The sequence below is a fragment of the Cryptotermes secundus genome, unplaced genomic scaffold (genome assembly GCF_002891405.2).
Source record: "Cryptotermes secundus unplaced genomic scaffold, Csec_1.0 scaffold150, whole genome shotgun sequence".
Classification (NCBI taxonomy): domain Eukaryota; kingdom Metazoa; phylum Arthropoda; class Insecta; order Blattodea; family Kalotermitidae; genus Cryptotermes; species Cryptotermes secundus.
In genome coordinates, this window is record NW_019729898.1 from 761,436 (window position 1) to 778,243 (window position 16,808).

The 16,808-nt window shown below is 42.7% G+C and overlaps 1 long non-coding RNA gene across 1 annotated transcript in view; it reads right to left on the reverse strand.

Moving 5' to 3' along the window:
• Positions 1-411: 411 nt before the first annotated feature.
• LOC111865726 overlaps positions 412-16,808 on the reverse strand; it is a 200,295-nt gene continuing 183,898 nt past the window's right edge. Inside the window, exon 3 of the long non-coding RNA XR_002843023.2 lies at positions 412-578. This is a non-coding gene — a long non-coding RNA (uncharacterized LOC111865726). The remainder of the gene's footprint in view (positions 579-16,808) is intronic.

A 16,808-nucleotide genomic window follows, 5' to 3' on the forward strand; every position in this document is an offset into this window, starting at 1 on the left:
CCGCTTCTTGCACGCTCTTCAAATGGTACGGTACACGTGTTTCTATATCTTTGTTTGTTTTAATTTGAGTGCATAATTTGAGTATGGCATTTCTTTATCAACTTCACATTCCTAAATATACACCCGTAACCACTGATGAACGTATTGTTCTTTTATGTTGGATGCTACTTTCAGAGATTGAAAACCAACAAATGCAAAGAAACGCAGGCATCAGGTGTACAAACATAAGCCTCGTTCTTTGCTTCTTACTGACATATAATTTAGTACTGTGTAAACTGCTGCTATTCTAGAAGCAAAAAAGAAACAATTCTCTAAATTACACATGAAATGTATTTGGACGAATTTCAGAGGTGAGTTCGAGTTTTTACATGGTCTAGAAGGAACGCAGATGCACCACAGCTTACCTAAGGAAGGGCTCTTGAATTCACCTCCAGCGAAGAAATTTCTAATTTTGAAACGGTGACTGGCGTTCAGTTTGAACTCTGATGTTGAAACTGCAATTGTTAGCTGCATTGTTGAGCTGCACTTCACTTCCTTCGGATTCAGGGCAGCCGACATAAGGCGCTGTGAGTTTCACACTGCAAAGAAATTGAAAAAGAACAGAATCCTTCAGTGATATACCCGATTTTTTGTGTTTTAGTTGTGACGAAGAACCCGACTGTGAAGTTCATATACGAGTATTCTAAAACAATTACTTTAAAAGGGTTATTGTTTACAAGTGATTGGAAACTACATATATATATATATGTGTGTGTGTGTGTGTGTGTGTGTGAATGATCAAGTCAAGGAGGATGAGGTGGGCAGGTCATATAGCACGAATGGGGGAGACGAGGAATGCGTATAGGATATTGGTGTGAAAGCCAGAAGGAAAGAGACCACATGGAAGACCAAGGCGTAGGTGGGCGGACAGTATTAGAATGGATCTTAGAGCGATAGGATGGGATGGTATGGATTGGATAGATCTGGCTCCGGATAGGGACCAGTTGAGGGCTGTTGTGAGCACGGTAATGAACCTTCGGGTTCCATAAAATGCTGGGATATTCTTGAGTAGCTGCAGAATTGGCGGCTCCTCCAGAAGGGCTCAGCTCCATGAGTACGTAAGTAAGTAAGTGATGTATGTGTGTGTGTGTGTGTGTATTCTGTCTGAACTCAACCTATCGCAGAATTAACCTGGTGGCGTTGAGAAATTGCCTAGATTGCTATGGAATTGGGGGCACGTGGTAGTGTAATTGGTTGAGGCATTATGCTACAAGCCAGAAGGTCACGGGTTCGATTCCTGACGAAGTCACTGTTTTTTCGATCTGCCCAATCCCTCAAGCCGCACTATGGCTCTGGGATCGACTCAGCCTCTAACAGAAATGAGTACCAGGAATATTCCTGGGGTGTAATGGGCGGCTGGCGCGTAAGACTGACAACCTCACCGCCATCTGTGAGCCGATTGTTTAAAAAATGTGGGAGCCTCGACGTCTCACAACACTAAAGGGCCTCCACAGCCTGTTACAGGAAAAGCTTTTTTACTACGGAAGTACATGCATCATACAATAAACATTGTCTCACATACACAACATGCATCTTCATTAACTGTTTCTTTTCTACAGCATTTACGCTGGTAAAGCTGTATTTTTTCGAGTTCTATAAGGATTCTTTAAGAACTTCAAAACTGCACGATTACCTCATTTATCCTATATTTCCCCTATTTGGTAGGATCCGATGACTGAAGTGTTGAATCATTCTGTTCTGTTGCCATATTTTCTCTTACACTGGGGTTAGAAATTGAAAAGATGGTCGCGTTCTACTTTCACTGGGCTTGAAATAGCTTGATGAGGCAACAGGGAAACAGGATAACAGAGAAACTCGTGTTAAAATTCGATTCATCCAGCTTAGGGTAGAGATCATACTGTGGCCACGAAGAGAACTTCTGTCAGTGGACGCAACAATCCCAAAGCGCTTGTCGCTAACGAAGGCTATCACGTGGCTATCACTATGGGCATTCCCGAGAGAGCCGGAGAGGATAGTTTGACAGCCCGAGAGAGAGAGAGAGATGTGGCTGATGGATCTTCTCACGTGAGAATATCTGTGCAATATCAGTAGAAGCATAATTTGTACACAAGCTAATGAATCTTATGGATATGTATTTAGGGCGTGGATAATAACACTTGGATGTAGCATCTCTTGGGAATTTACTGAATGAAATTTCTTACGAGCCGGTCACAGTGGCCGCGAGTTCAGAGACATGTCTTCGCCCGTTCGAACACTGTGATCGTGGGTTTAAATCCCACTCAAGGTATGGATACTTGCGTTTATTCCGTGATTGTGTTGTTCTGTGTGTAGGTAGGGGCCTTGATATGGATGTGATCCCCCGCTCAAAGAGTCCTACCAACTGTCTAAGATTAAGAAACTGAAATGGATTGAAACGTTTCACGGGTGCACTACGCTCCAAATGTGAGAAACAGGAATAGATAGATATATAGAACATCTCATGATAAGCATATCTGCTGTAGGATTTGAAGTTCTCATGGCGGTGGTTACGAAGCATTTTACCTTCTATGATATAACGTCTTGTAATATGTTGAAATTCAAGACAGCGTTATATCCCAGAATATAGAATTCTTCAGCATAAATGTTACTTCTCATTTCGTTCCTAGTTTATTTAGCAATGCACTTAAAATTGCACAGATTACAGTGTGAGAATGACTCACAGTAATGAATTTAGAGGGCGTGGAAGGGAGCGATCGTGATAGGTGAGGGTGATTGTGGAGCAATTGGTGGAATGAAGATCGGCAGGGGAAACCGATGTACTCGGAGAAAACCTGCCCCAGCGCCACTGTGTCCACCACAAATCCCACTTGACCAGACCCGGGATCGAACCCGGACCGCCGCGGTGGGAAGCCAGCGACTGGCGCGTAAACGTGAACTTACTTCGTTGCATTTTCGTATTACTTTAGCGCAGTCGGTATACCGACTGGCTACGATCTGGTCGGAGTTCGAGCCCTGGTAGGGTCAAGAATTTTCTCTTTCCACGTCTTCCAGACCGGCACTAGGGCCAACCCAGTCTTCTAACCAATGAGTATTGGGGGTTCGTACTCCGGGGGTAACGCGGCAGGGGCATGAAGTTGACCAATCACCCCCAACTAATACCGATGAAAGAAAATGTGGATCCATACTTCCGCTCCCCCATACGCCTTCATGATGTAGTGCTTCATTAGTTAAGCACAGGGACAACTTGACCTTTTTTAGTCTCTATATTCAAAGTGAGTAAGTCTGAGGCGCACAGGTTTACTTGAAGTCACGCAGTAATTATCCTTGACTTATGTCCTTATCAGACTTCTTTCCTTCTGGCCCATAAACTTTTACGAGGCAATAGCCAAAGCATCCTTTTAGAAAATAAAGCTCAGCGTATACCACAGATAAAAGATCGGGTATAATGTTACATTTATGACGTCAGAAATATAGCCATAAATTTGGTCGGTGCGAGCATTTCTTCTGACGCCGTCAATATCACGTTATATCTTACTTGATCTTGCGTCAGTGCAACATGTCGTTTGCTCTCCGAAAAGATGTTCCTGACATTAAAATATACAGAATGCACAAAGTTTCAAACTTTTATACCTGCTTCTATATTTACGCATAAGACTAAATCGTATTCTATGCATTATTCATTATATGCGTAGTTACATTTGCAGGGGATATTCAGGGACTGAATTCAATTGTCCATCTTCAGCTGTCAGATATGAAACAATTCATTCTCTTTGTGGCTTCTCTTAAAAATGAATTTTGAAAGATAATGTAACAACTTTAAATTCCTTACAGTACACGGATGTTGAGGACAGCGCAGTCGATACAGCGACTGGCTACGGGCTGGTCGATGGAGATGTCGGAGTTCGAGCCCCGGTATGATTAAGAATTTTCTCTTCTCCACGTCGTCCAGACCGGTTCTAGGGCCCAGTCTCCTATCCAACGAATACAGGAGGCTCTTACCACGGGGGGTAAAGCGGCTGGGGCGTGAAGCTGACCACTCACCTACAGCTATTGCCGGGGTCAACGAAACGTGGATCTATACATCCATTTTTCCACGTGCTTTCATGGCATTTTTTATTGCTAGTGGGGTGGAACTACGTCCCTTGTACTGCGGCTACTTCTGGCCTATTGCACCAGCCCCAGATGGTAAGTGAGGGTGATTGTGAAGCAATTGGTGGAATGAAGATTGGCAAGGGAAACAGAAGTACTCGGAGAAAACCTGCCCCAGCGCCACTTTGTCCACCACAAATCCCACTTGACCAGACCCGGGATCGAACCCGGACCGCCGCGGTGGGAAGCCAGCGACTGGCGCGTAAACGTGAACTTACTTCGTTGCATTTTCGNGGCGCGGCCTACCTTCATGGCTTAGTGCTTAATTAGTTAAGCACAGGGACAATTCTACCTTCTTTTTCTTCACTGACTCTACAGCACCCTTGGGCCCTGGCCTCCTATTTTTCAGTTTAATGATTATTGTACAGACGGTAGGACTCCTTGGAAGAGTGATCAGCTCATCGCAAGGACTCTACCTAAACATAGGACAGCACAAACACAGAACAAGCATATACACATGCCAACATCCATGCCTTGTGTGGGATCCGAACCCAGAATCCCGGCTTCGGAGAGGGAGAAGACAGTTCATGCCTTAGACAGCGCGGCCAGCGTGACCGGTCTCTACCTTTTTCACAGATGTTAATGAAGTTAAACAGAGCACCTAGACTTTAGGACCCAAGATAACTTTAAGCCAGATTATTAGTTCGGAAAATAATTTGCACTTCTATAAAAGAAAATGAAGAAGAAGAATAAAAGCAAATGGAGAAAGGAAAGTACTAATAATAACCAGGTATTTCAACTGTCATCATATTAAGTAATAAAACTGAAACTTCTTTCAGAATTATAGATTACTTACTACCAAGACATAACAAATTCAAACGGTCGCCATGGGTAAAAATAGTAGACTCTGGTGTATCGGTGTCCATTAGGTCGATACAAATGACAAATCAATAATTTTGTTATGTAACGGGCTTGGTAGCACGGAAGTACTGCGCTACAGTGAAAACAACACCAAGAAAAAATATGTTCTGAAGGTCTGTGGCAATGACTGACAGTTTATACAATACTCCGTCTGACACTGTTGACTGCCATATTCGTCACGGGTCGGTAGCCGACTCTAGTAGTGTCTTCCAGTGGTTGGTTTTCATCATACTATGTACATTTTCTTGCAGATTCTAAAGGGTTCTCACAATGGTGGATAATACACAGAATTGCTGGGTTCTTGGACTTTTTCCATCGTCGTGAATTCTAGGAAATAGAAAACACGACGTTTCGGAAACTGAATCTGTTTCCGCCTTCAAATGAGGAAGGAAGACAATTTTAACTTTTGTTTTATGAGAGAGCTTGATATAATATTGAGCGTGACCCTGAATAAGATACAGGATCGAATAAGTGAGAAGACGAATGTGATTGCGTGTAATTATACAGCTGTGTTCGTACATCTGAGGATGACCTCTTGAGGTCTAAACATATAGTGTAATAATAATAATAAAAATATGTTGTGTGGTCGGTAAAATTGACTCTAATATTGAAGGAAGACACCTACTCAGTTGGGCCCCTTAGAAAGAGCTAATTTCAATCATAGTTGTTGCCAGGAAACGGATAGTGAAGATTTTCTAATAGCGTAGCCATTGTTGAGATCTGTTACCTAGCAACGACTAGTGTAAGCAGGCTTTGAAGACGTTATTTCATGTGTTATAGTTACAGAAATCTTGAGAGTGTTATAATTACTTGTACTTACGACTTGTGAGTATCCAATAAATCGATTCACAGAAACCAAACCCTTCTACAAGTCACTAGTACACACGGCACTATGGAACAGGAAACGAAAGTTTTCTATTCGAATCATTGACATTTAATTAGCCTTTTCGATGTTACATGAAAATTATGAATCCGAGTTAATTTCAATAAGGAAATACATTATCTGAACAGTTTCAGTACATTCTGGTGTTGTGTTGTGTTGTGTATGGTGTTCGGCTGCAGAATCCTGCATAGAAATAAGTTGGTTTCAAACGTTAGTAAATTGAAGAAAGCAGTCTTCTGGGATTTGGCACCGTGTATAAGTGGTGTTAACTGACGTTCCTCCGAAACGTCTATGAATCCGAGTTAATTTCAACAAGGAAATACATTATCTGAACAGTTTCAGTACATTCTGGTGTTGTGTTGTGTTGTGTATGGTGTTCGGCTGCAGAATCCTGCATAGAAATAAGTTGGTTTCAAACGTTAGTAAATTGAAGAAAGCAGTCTTCTGGGATTTGGCACCGTGTATAAGTGGTGTTAACTGACGTTCCTCCGAAACGTCTATGAATCCGAGTTAATTTCAACAAGGAAATACATTATCTGAACAGTTTCAGTACATTCTGGTGTTGTGTTGTGTTGTGTATGGTGTTCGGCTGCAGAATCCTGCATAGAAATAAGTTGGTTTCAAACGTTAGTAAATTGAAGAAAGCAGTCTTCTGGGATTTGGCACCGTGTATAAGTGGTGTTAACTGACGTTCCTCCGAAACGTCTATGAATCCGAGTTAATTTCAACAAGGAAATACATTATCTGAACAGTTTCAGTACATTCTGGTGTTGTGTTGTGTTGTGTATGGTGTTCGGCTGCAGAATCCTGCATAGAAATAAGTTGGTTTCAAACGTTAGTAAATTGAAGAAAGCAGTCTTCTGGGATTTGGCACCGTGTATAAGTGGTGTTAACTGACGTTCCTCCGAAACGTCTATGAATCCGAGTTAATTTCAACAAGGAAATACATTATCTGAACAGTTTCAGTACATTCTGGTGTTGTGTTGTGTTGTGTATGGTGTTCGGCTGCAGAATCCTGCATAGAAATAAGTTGGTTTCAAACGTTAGTAAATTGAAGAAAGCAGTCTTCTGGGATTTGGCACCGTGTATAAGTGGTGTTAACTGACGTTCCTCCGAAACGTCTATGAATCCGAGTTAATTTCAACAAGGAAATACATTATCTGAACAGTTTCAGTACATTCTGGTGTTGTGTTGTGTTGTGTATGGTGTTCGGCTGCAGAATCCTGCATAGAAATAAGTTGGTTTCAAACGTTAGTAAATTGAAGAAAGCAGTCTTCTGGGATTTGGCACCGTGTATAAGTGGTGTTAACTGACGTTCCTCCGAAACGTCTATGAATCCGAGTTAATTTCAACAAGGAAATACATTATCTGAACAGTTTCAGTACATTCTGGTGTTGTGTTGTGTTGTGTATGGTGTTCGGCTGCAGAATCCTGCATAGAAATAAGTTGGTTTCAAACGTTAGTAAATTGAAGAAAGCAGTCTTCTGGGATTTGGCACCGTGTATAAGTGGTGTTAACTGACGTTCCTCCGAAACGTCTATGAATCCGAGTTAATTTCAACAAGGAAATACATTATCTGAACAGTTTCAGTACATTCTGGTGTTGTGTTGTGTTGTGTATGGTGTTCGGCTGCAGAATCCTGCATAGAAATAAGTTGGTTTCAAACGTTAGTAAATTGAAGAAAGCAGTCTTCTGGGATTTGGCACCGTGTATAAGTGGTGTTAACTGACGTTCCTCCGAAACGTCTATGAATCCGAGTTAATTTCAACAAGGAAATACATTATCTGAACAGTTTCAGTACATTCTGGTGTTGTGTTGTGTTGTGTATGGTGTTCGGCTGCAGAATCCTGCATAGAAATAAGTTGGTTTCAAACGTTAGTAAATTGAAGAAAGCAGTCTTCTGGGATTTGGCACCGTGTATAAGTGGTGTTAACTGACGTTCCTCCGAAACGTCTATGAATCCGAGTTAATTTCAACAAGGAAATACATTATCTGAACAGTTTCAGTACATTCTGGTGTTGTGTTGTGTTGTGTATGGTGTTCGGCTGCAGAATCCTGCATAGAAATAAGTTGGTTTCAAACGTTAGTAAATTGAAGAAAGCAGTCTTCTGGGATTTGGCACCGTGTATAAGTGGTGTTAACTGACGTTCCTCCGAAACGTCTATGAATCCGAGTTAATTTCAACAAGGAAATACATTANCACCGAGTGCTCAACAAGGTCTTTTATTAATTACACTCTCTCACATAGAATATAGAGACCACACTGCGTAAGGACCAAGGTGTTTATGAAACACATGTTCTGGAATCCAAGTGACATATCTACCGCTCTAAATCACTGCACTCCTGTCTGCAGACGCATTCCAGAAAGACAAGCGAGAGCATCAATCAGAAATCATGACATCGTGACCGAATTAACTATTAATAGTACTATTTTTGACTTTGAAATAGCCATATCTATAAATTATGTTCAATCACCACTAATAATTGATGGCTTTTTAAAAGAGTCTTTGTTGTTTTCTTGCGACATCCTGCAGTCCCCGGAATATAAATATATCTCCATCCATGGCATGCGCGAACCCGTAACACGTCACAAGCTGCAGGGTTCTCTCCTTATGCCCCACTTCTCTAAATTGCTCCTGTGGCTGTGTATTTTTCTCATTCGGTGAGAATGAGTCCACTTGGTACTATAGTCACTGTCTGGCCTATTGTACCAGCCCCAGATGATAGATGATGGTGATTGTGGGGCAATTGTTGGAATGAAGATTTGCAGGGGAAACTGAAGTACTCAGAGAAAACCTGCCCCAGTGTCACTTTGTCCACCACGTATCCCTCACGACCTGACTCGGGCTCGAACCTAGGCTGTCGCGGTGGGAAGCCGGCAATTAACTGCATGAGATATGGCATGGCTATATGTGACTATATATCAGTCTACGAAGCCGTATAGGAAATGTTAAGGTTAAGCTCTAAGCATTCTAAACTTCGGTAATGGACGTGGTAAAGCCGTCTTCTGCCCAGAACAAAGCGCCCTCTGCAAACATTCGTCAGAAGACAGGTTGAGTCTGTTCGGAAATTGTCGAAACAGTTAAATTACTGCCTCTGCCTGAAATCGAAATGACGACTTCCAATCAGTAGGCACACAAAATAAAGAAGTTGTCTCTGTATAAGATTAAGCTAAAAAGTATATTTGTCATTGTGCTTAAATAATTAAGCACGACCCCATGAAGACGTATGGAGAAAGCGAGGAATGGTTCCACTATTATTGGTCTCTGTACTATATGGAGATGTTCAGCTTCACGCCCCGGCCGGTTTACCCCCCAGAGAAAGAGTCTCCATAACCCATTGGATTGGAGGCAGGGATGTCTCCAAAGCCGATCTGGATGCTGTGGAGTAGAAACAATCTCTTGCCCTGCCGGGAATTCAACTCCGGCTGTCCAGCCCGTCTCCATACTGACTGAGCGAAGGGATTTGGAACGTACGGCAAGCCTGTCTTTTAGGAGTTTGAGTGTAGTGTTGTGTCTTCTAGTGGACATTCCTGCTTAGATTTAAATCCATTGATTTTTTTTACTTAAGAATTTATGGAACGAATAGAAGAGTATCAGCGATGCTGATATTGATGATGACTAAAATGACGGTATTTGTTTCCGGAATCAAACTCATGTAGCAGGAAATTACTTTTATCCTTTGCCGCTACAACCCAATTTGAGCCTTGGCTTTGCTCCATGAATCTCTTCGTTTCACTTAGGTTTGATAGATCTTAGACATTCGGTAGGACACCTTGGGCGGGGGATCAGCTCGTCGCAAGGCCTCTACCTGTACACATACACACATAAACACCAACAATCAATGCCCTGAGTGGAATTCAAACCCACGATCCCGGCTTCCGAGCAAGCGAAGACAGTGCATGCCTTAGACCGCTCGGCTACCGTGACCGACGTAGCAGAAAATAATCTTCACTAAACCAATTATTAGGTTCTTGCCGTCGTACGAGGATATTTCCCACGATATTTTAATATCTGCGTCAGCTGTCAAGTGAATGTAATTATGATATTTCCTAAGAAAAAGTTTCTTTAATGCAAGGCATTAAGTATGACCGTCGGACTGCAAGGCGTTTCTCCACAACTTCCCATCGTCAGTCAACAACTTTACACGGATATGTCGTTTGGAAGTTTCTTCTAGCTCTCTACTTTCTCGGCTATGAACTTGACACATGAGTACAGTAGGAAACATCTGGTTCGTTATAGCTCTCTGATAAAGCTGCATATGTTCGTTAGTCAATGTTTTCGCTTCCTTACGCCGGGTTTACACGGGTCAAGTAAACGGTCATGTAGAGCGGTAAAGTTAATCAGAATATTTTTCTTGCATCGTGTAAACAGTTCCGGCCAAGTCAAGTACCGACTTGCGTCAAGTAGCGAGACAAGTCAAGTAGTTCTGCACGGTGGACAAGTAACTTAACTTGACTGCTACCCCCACCACGAATTTTACCACTTGATCGCCTACTTGACCGCTGACTTTACCGGTGTAAACAAGAGATGATGCAAGTGAGCAGGCCGGCAGGGCTAATATTACCAGCTTTCTCATATCAGGCATTTGATTCGTATACACTTTGTGTACAGCTACTTGAACATCTACTGAACTACGTGAAAACACGTGTAGTTAAGTCAAGTCAAGTAGAACAAAACCACGCAAGTGAGGAGGCAAGATACTTGACCCACGACTTGACCCGTGTAAACCCGGCCTTACAGTGAAGTGACAAGGTATATACCATGCAAGAAAGAGTGAAAAAGGCAAAGCTATCGCTGTAACAGGCCGTGGTGGCCCATAGGGCTGTGAGACGTCGAGGCTCCCATATTTCTTCTAGACAATCGATTTACAGATGGGGGTGAGGTTGTCAGCCTTAAGCGCCGGCCGCCCTTCAACCCCCAGAAAGATCCCTGACACTCATTCTGTTAGAGGATGAGCCGATCCCAGGGCTATAGTGTGGCTGGAAGGATTAGTTAAGTGGAAGAAATCCACCTCATCTAGACTCGAACCCACGACATTCCGGCTTGTATCACAGTGCCTCAACCAACTACGCTACCGCGTGCACCCGCATTCATAATGGATATAATTATGACAGATTTTTCCATATTACTGGCGGATGTGCGAAGTCAACGGATCCATCTGCTCTGTGTTGACGTCCTTACGAAAAAGCAGTCCTGTGTTAAGTATATCTGCATTGTCCACTGGCATGTGAATATCGGAAGTATGATGACGTAACAGACGGTGACAAGCCCTCGTCCCTGCAGTAGATGTGACGCAGTACTTTGCGTTATGCTGCTTCTACCAGTAACCGAAACAATATACAAAACAAATGTAAAGTTGTCCATATGCATAACTAATTAAGCTCTACGTCATGAAGATGTGTGTGGATGTGGAACTATAGCTCCACGATTCTCGAGCTCGGTACTACATGGAGGTGAGCGGTCAGCTTCACACTTCAGCTGCTTTACCTCTGGGGAAACAGCATGCGGTGCCCGCTTGGCAGGAGGCTAAGAGGGGCCCACAGCTGGTCTGGATACTGTGGAGTAGATAAACGTATATAGGTATCGAAAAATATTTGATAATCTGGTAGCCAAGCAAATATTTTTGTCTCCACGAAAAGCTGGATCAATATCTTCTGGCGCCTTGCTGTGGCTTCGGGCTCCATTCAGCGTGCAAATTTAATTTCTTTTTCCTGTACTGTCACAAACGCAGGCCAGGCAGAAGATAAAGCAAAAAAAACTGACTGACAAAGAGATGAAATATTCTATGCAAAGCCTTATGTATCGTAACCGAGAGACCGCCAGAATTTCACACAATTACGGAATGCCAAGTGACCAGGTGACAATAACTTTCTGTCCCTGTATACATGTGTGAATGTAATGAAACTGATTACAAGAACGGGTGTCATTTTCTCAAACGTCATCTATATTAAGTACACCTTACTGCAACTGCAGTAATATAAAACGATAAATATTGTTACCTATTTTGAGAAACCGTCAGTATCCCGATTGAAAGGTTATATTATTAATATTACTCGGATTCGAGATAGCTCAGTCGGTGAAGCGACAAGCTGGACGGCCGGGGTTCGAATTCCTGCAGGAGCAATTTTTTTTTCTTCTCCACGTCGTCCAGACCGGCTTTGTGGTCCACCCAGCCTCCTATCTAATGGGTAACGTGGGCTCTTTCCCCAGGAGTAAAGCAGTCGGGGTGTGAAACTGACCACTCACCTGCAGCTTGTGACGATGTCAAGAATAGTGGAGTCACACCTCCAGTTCCCATATGTTTTCATGGCATAGTGCTTAAATAATTAAGTAGAAGAACAACGTTACTTTTTTACCTTTAGCGTAGTTGGTTGAGGTTACAAGCTGGAAGGTCGAGATTTTGATTCCCGATGAGGTCATTGGATTTTTCAATTGACCTAAGCCTCCCAGTCGCACTATGGCCCTAAGGTCGACTCAGCTTCTATCAGAAATGAGTACCAGAGATCTTCCTGAGGATAAAGGGCGGCCTGCGCGTAAGCCTGACACTATCACTTTCACCTGTGAGCCGATTGTCTAGAAAATGTGGGACCCTCAACGTCTCACAACCCTATGGGCCTCGATGGCCCGTTACAGGGATAGTTTTATTATTCTCCTATAAGCACTCTATATTAGAGAGGGAGTAAATAGAGCAATTATGCGCACAACAGTGAAGTGTGGTACTTATATATTGCCTCGCGTTAGTGACTAGGCACGGAATTTGTATTCGCATTTGGATTTTTTGGACACTCACAGCTCTTAACTACAAGTAGATATAATAGTTTCATAAACCTGCACACTCTAAAAATCACTGTAGCACAAGATGTCTCAGTGTGTTATAGTATTCACTAGTCGTTTCTCCGTTACGGTTCCCAGCAGTGGAGATTTTTCTGCCGGCTGGCTACCACCTCACAACTAACTCATGGCCGCAGCTGACTCATGACAGTGATTAACTCTCAACTAACAACTAACCGGCTAGTGTTCTCGATATATATCCTGCGCAAGGACCACAAAGGAAACACCGCCTCCAACAGGTCTTATATTCTTGCGTGTTTATTCGTTTCTTAGCATTGGATTGCCTGTTTGATGATGTAGGAGCGAGTTTGCAGTGGCACTGCCTAAATATAGCTGAAGTCTCTTGTTGAAGCAACCCGTTACTTCATACTATATGAGGAAACTGTTTAAGACTATGTACAGGTGTTACCTCACTATGTGTATATGTTATCTCTTTCCATAATCATAACGCCTTTCACGTGATTATACAGGTGGCAGTTCTGTCTTCAAGACTACGTCACCTGACATTTTTTCCTTGGCACTACAGCTCCAGTGGGCCTAGGCCTACCTCCATGAACTTCTCCGTTCATTTCGGTTTTTTTCTAGTTCTTACACATTCGGTAGGACTCCTTGGGCGGGTGATCAGCTCGTCGCAAGGCCTCTACCTGCACACTAACACAGAAAAACACACACACAAATTAAACATCCATGCCCCGAGTGGGATTCGAACCCACGATCCTTGTTTCCAAGCGAGCGAAGACAGTACATGCCTTAGACCGCTCGGCTACCGTGACCGGCCACCTGACCCAACTTAATTCACTATTTTAACGGAGAAAGGAGGGACTGATACAAAGATGGAGAATGGACAAATGCAACGAAGAAATGGGGAGAGGGGTAAAGATATGAAAGAAATTATTAACCGTTAAATTTCAATGGGCTTCTTCACTAATATATCCTATAAAATAACAACAAATAAAACCCACTTTCTTCAGATTATCATCTTGTTCTTTGTCTGTAGTCCAGTTTACACTTCCTGAGCAGATAACAGGACAATGACTATCAGGGATCCGAAGGAAACGCGTAGACTGTGGGTTTCTGCATCAACTACAGTGAGGATAAATCCCCGGTGCTTGAATCGCATTTAACAGTGACACGTGTGAGATTTGAGACTTGAGATTTTCATGGTACAGCCTTTAAATAGTACTGCGTTTTGTGAGATGTGTCGCCGTGCAATCTAATAGGAAGTTTCTTAAGTTTCGTAGTAACAAACAGCCACCATCTTCAGGACAGTACACGGAAAACGAGGTAGTAAAATTCATCCGAAACGGTAGTAACCATCTACGAAATCACATGGCGATGAATCCCAGAAGATAGCAATCTTCAACATAATGAACCGTGTTTGTAACTTAAGGACCATTTGAGATAAGGACTGCAAAGCAGCCGTTTCTAATGTATCCCATAGAAACACGTAATCACGTAACTTGGGAAACAGATTACAGTCGAGCAAAGTGTCAAACTTCCACTGATTGCAGCAGGAGACAAACAATGTTAGCTCCTCCACAATATTCCCATGCGAGAATCGATTTATTATAATCTGTGTATTTTCAGCACAAAGCCTTAATAAATGAAAACGTGACTCATGAACACAAGGAGACATTCATACTAATTAACTACATGGAGCTAGGTCAGTCGTGAGAAGCCAGCAGTTGCTCAGCTACTCAAGATTTATATTTTCCTATCTGTGGCTCTACAGCCCTTATGGATATTGACCGATTTTTCAGTTTCTAAATCCTATACACAGTCGGTAGGACTCTTTGGACGGGGGATCAGCACTTCGCAAGGCCGATATCTGCACACAGAACGACACAAACAGAATAAACGCACACAGAAATCCTTAAGCATTTTTCCCCAGTCTCATACCATTTCATCCGTCTTGGTCCTAATATTCTCCACAGCACATTGTTCCCAAACACTTTCAGGCTATGTCCTTCTTTTAGCGTCAGAGAGCAAGTTTCGTGTCCATACAAAATTATAAGCGAAATTATAGCCTTGTATATTCCAGTTCTTGCGCTTTCAAAGTGCAGGCGAGAAGTAGTAATTTCCACCACGACAGGCATCCAACCAGACACAAGACACAAGAAGTTCACACGGCGCCCAGTAATTGGTAATAATATCCAGCGAATTTCTGTCGGCTTCCCCAGTTTCAGTCTGCACGTACGAGTATGTGCCTTAAAATTTTCAGCGAACTCTTCCAGAATGATTTATGGGTGCGATGTGTAGCGTGGAAAGGACGAATGATACATTCATATAAAATTTTCAGAAGGAAATTTTGAAGTTCGGGAAATCTAGACGTGGCAAGAGAATAAAATTGAAAAGAATCACAGGGAACTATGATAGAAAAAAGTGGAATGGATTAATCTGGCTCTGGATAAGTTCCAGTATTCGGTTGTTATGAATACGATATTAGATTTTCAAGTTTTATAGGCTTAAATAATGGAGAATTAATGAGACATCTGAGTTGATATTAATTTCTGCCGATCACAGTGGCCGCGCGGTCTAAGGCATGATCTGTCTTCGCTCACTCAAAGCTACGATCGTAGGATCGAATCCAACCCAAGGCATGGATGTGTGTATTGTGTGTGTTTATTCTGTGTTCCTGTTGTTCTGTGTGTAGGTAGCGGCCTTGTGACGAGCTGATCCCCCGTCCAAGGAGTCTACTTACTCTGTATAGGATCAGGAAACTGAAAAAGCGACGAAGGCCAAACAGAGGTCTGTAGAGCAATAATAATAATAATAATTTCTCGAAAATTATTCTGGTTCCTGCAGTTAGTTATTCAGTTCGTGAGATACTTGGTTAGAATGACGAATATTATTTATAACGAACGATTAACCATTCTGTTATGTAAGTTCAAATTTTCAATAGAACTAACTGAAATGTAATAGAACTCGAAAATTAACACCGCCAATGCGAAAGGACTCCACTGGGCACAATCTTCATCCAAAATTCAATGAATATTATTTATACTATTTTCCCGATCTGATTGTGTATGATATTCATTATTCGAGAATTTTACATATAGAAAATTGGTTTTGATTTTGGTTACGATTAGAAAGTCCCTTTAGCTGTTCAAACTTCGGTAAGAATCTACTTCAGAAAATTAAAATAAGGTTCCATCTAAGATGCGAATACGTGCCTCAAAGGCCTTACAAGGTGAATATACGAGGAGCGTTCCGTATACACTGTCTCCTATTTTTTAATGAAAAATATAACAGATACAGAAAACATAATAACGCAGTTTAATAGAGCAAGATTTCAGCTACTTACAGCTATTTTTCCACATAATCACCACCATTCGTTATGCACTTTTGCCATCGATGAACAAGAGCCTGTATGCTGCGCCCGTAAAAGTCTGCGCCGGCAGAGGCTAGCCACTTTCTTACAGCTGCAATGACAGCATCGTTGTCTGGAAAATGTTGCCCACGTAGTCCGTCTTTCATAGGCCCAAAGAGATGGAAGTCTGAAGGTGCTAAATCGGGGCTATAAGGTGGATGTGGTAGGACAGTCCAGCCAAACTGGTATGGGGTCTAGTGTTATCTTGTTGCAAGCGAAAGGTTGTCTGCTTCTCTGGCCTGACTCGGGAAATACGGGCTTTCAGCTTAGTCAGCGTCGTCTTGTAGCGTTCAGAATTGACAGTCTCACCAGGCTCCAGGAAATCCAACAAAATTACACCCCTCATATCCCAAAAGGCCGTGCACATCACTTTCCCTGCCGACGGCTGTGTCTTGAACTTCTTGTTTCTTGGGGAATCCGGATGTCGCCACTCCATGGACTGTCTTTTGGATTCCGGCTCGTAGTGGTGACACCATGTCTCATCTTCGGTGACGATGCTGTCCAGAAACTTGTCACCTTCAGCCTCAAACTGGTGCAACAGGTCCTGACAGACTTCCATTCGATGAGTTTTGTGGTCCTGTTTAATCACCCGCGGGACCCACCTGGAACAAACCTTGCGATAATCCTGCTTCCCCAACATCGTTTCCAATGCATTACAGCCGATATTAAGCCGCGTACACAGTTCCCTGGTCGTTATCCGCCGATCTGAACGGATGAGCTGATCGAGGCGCCG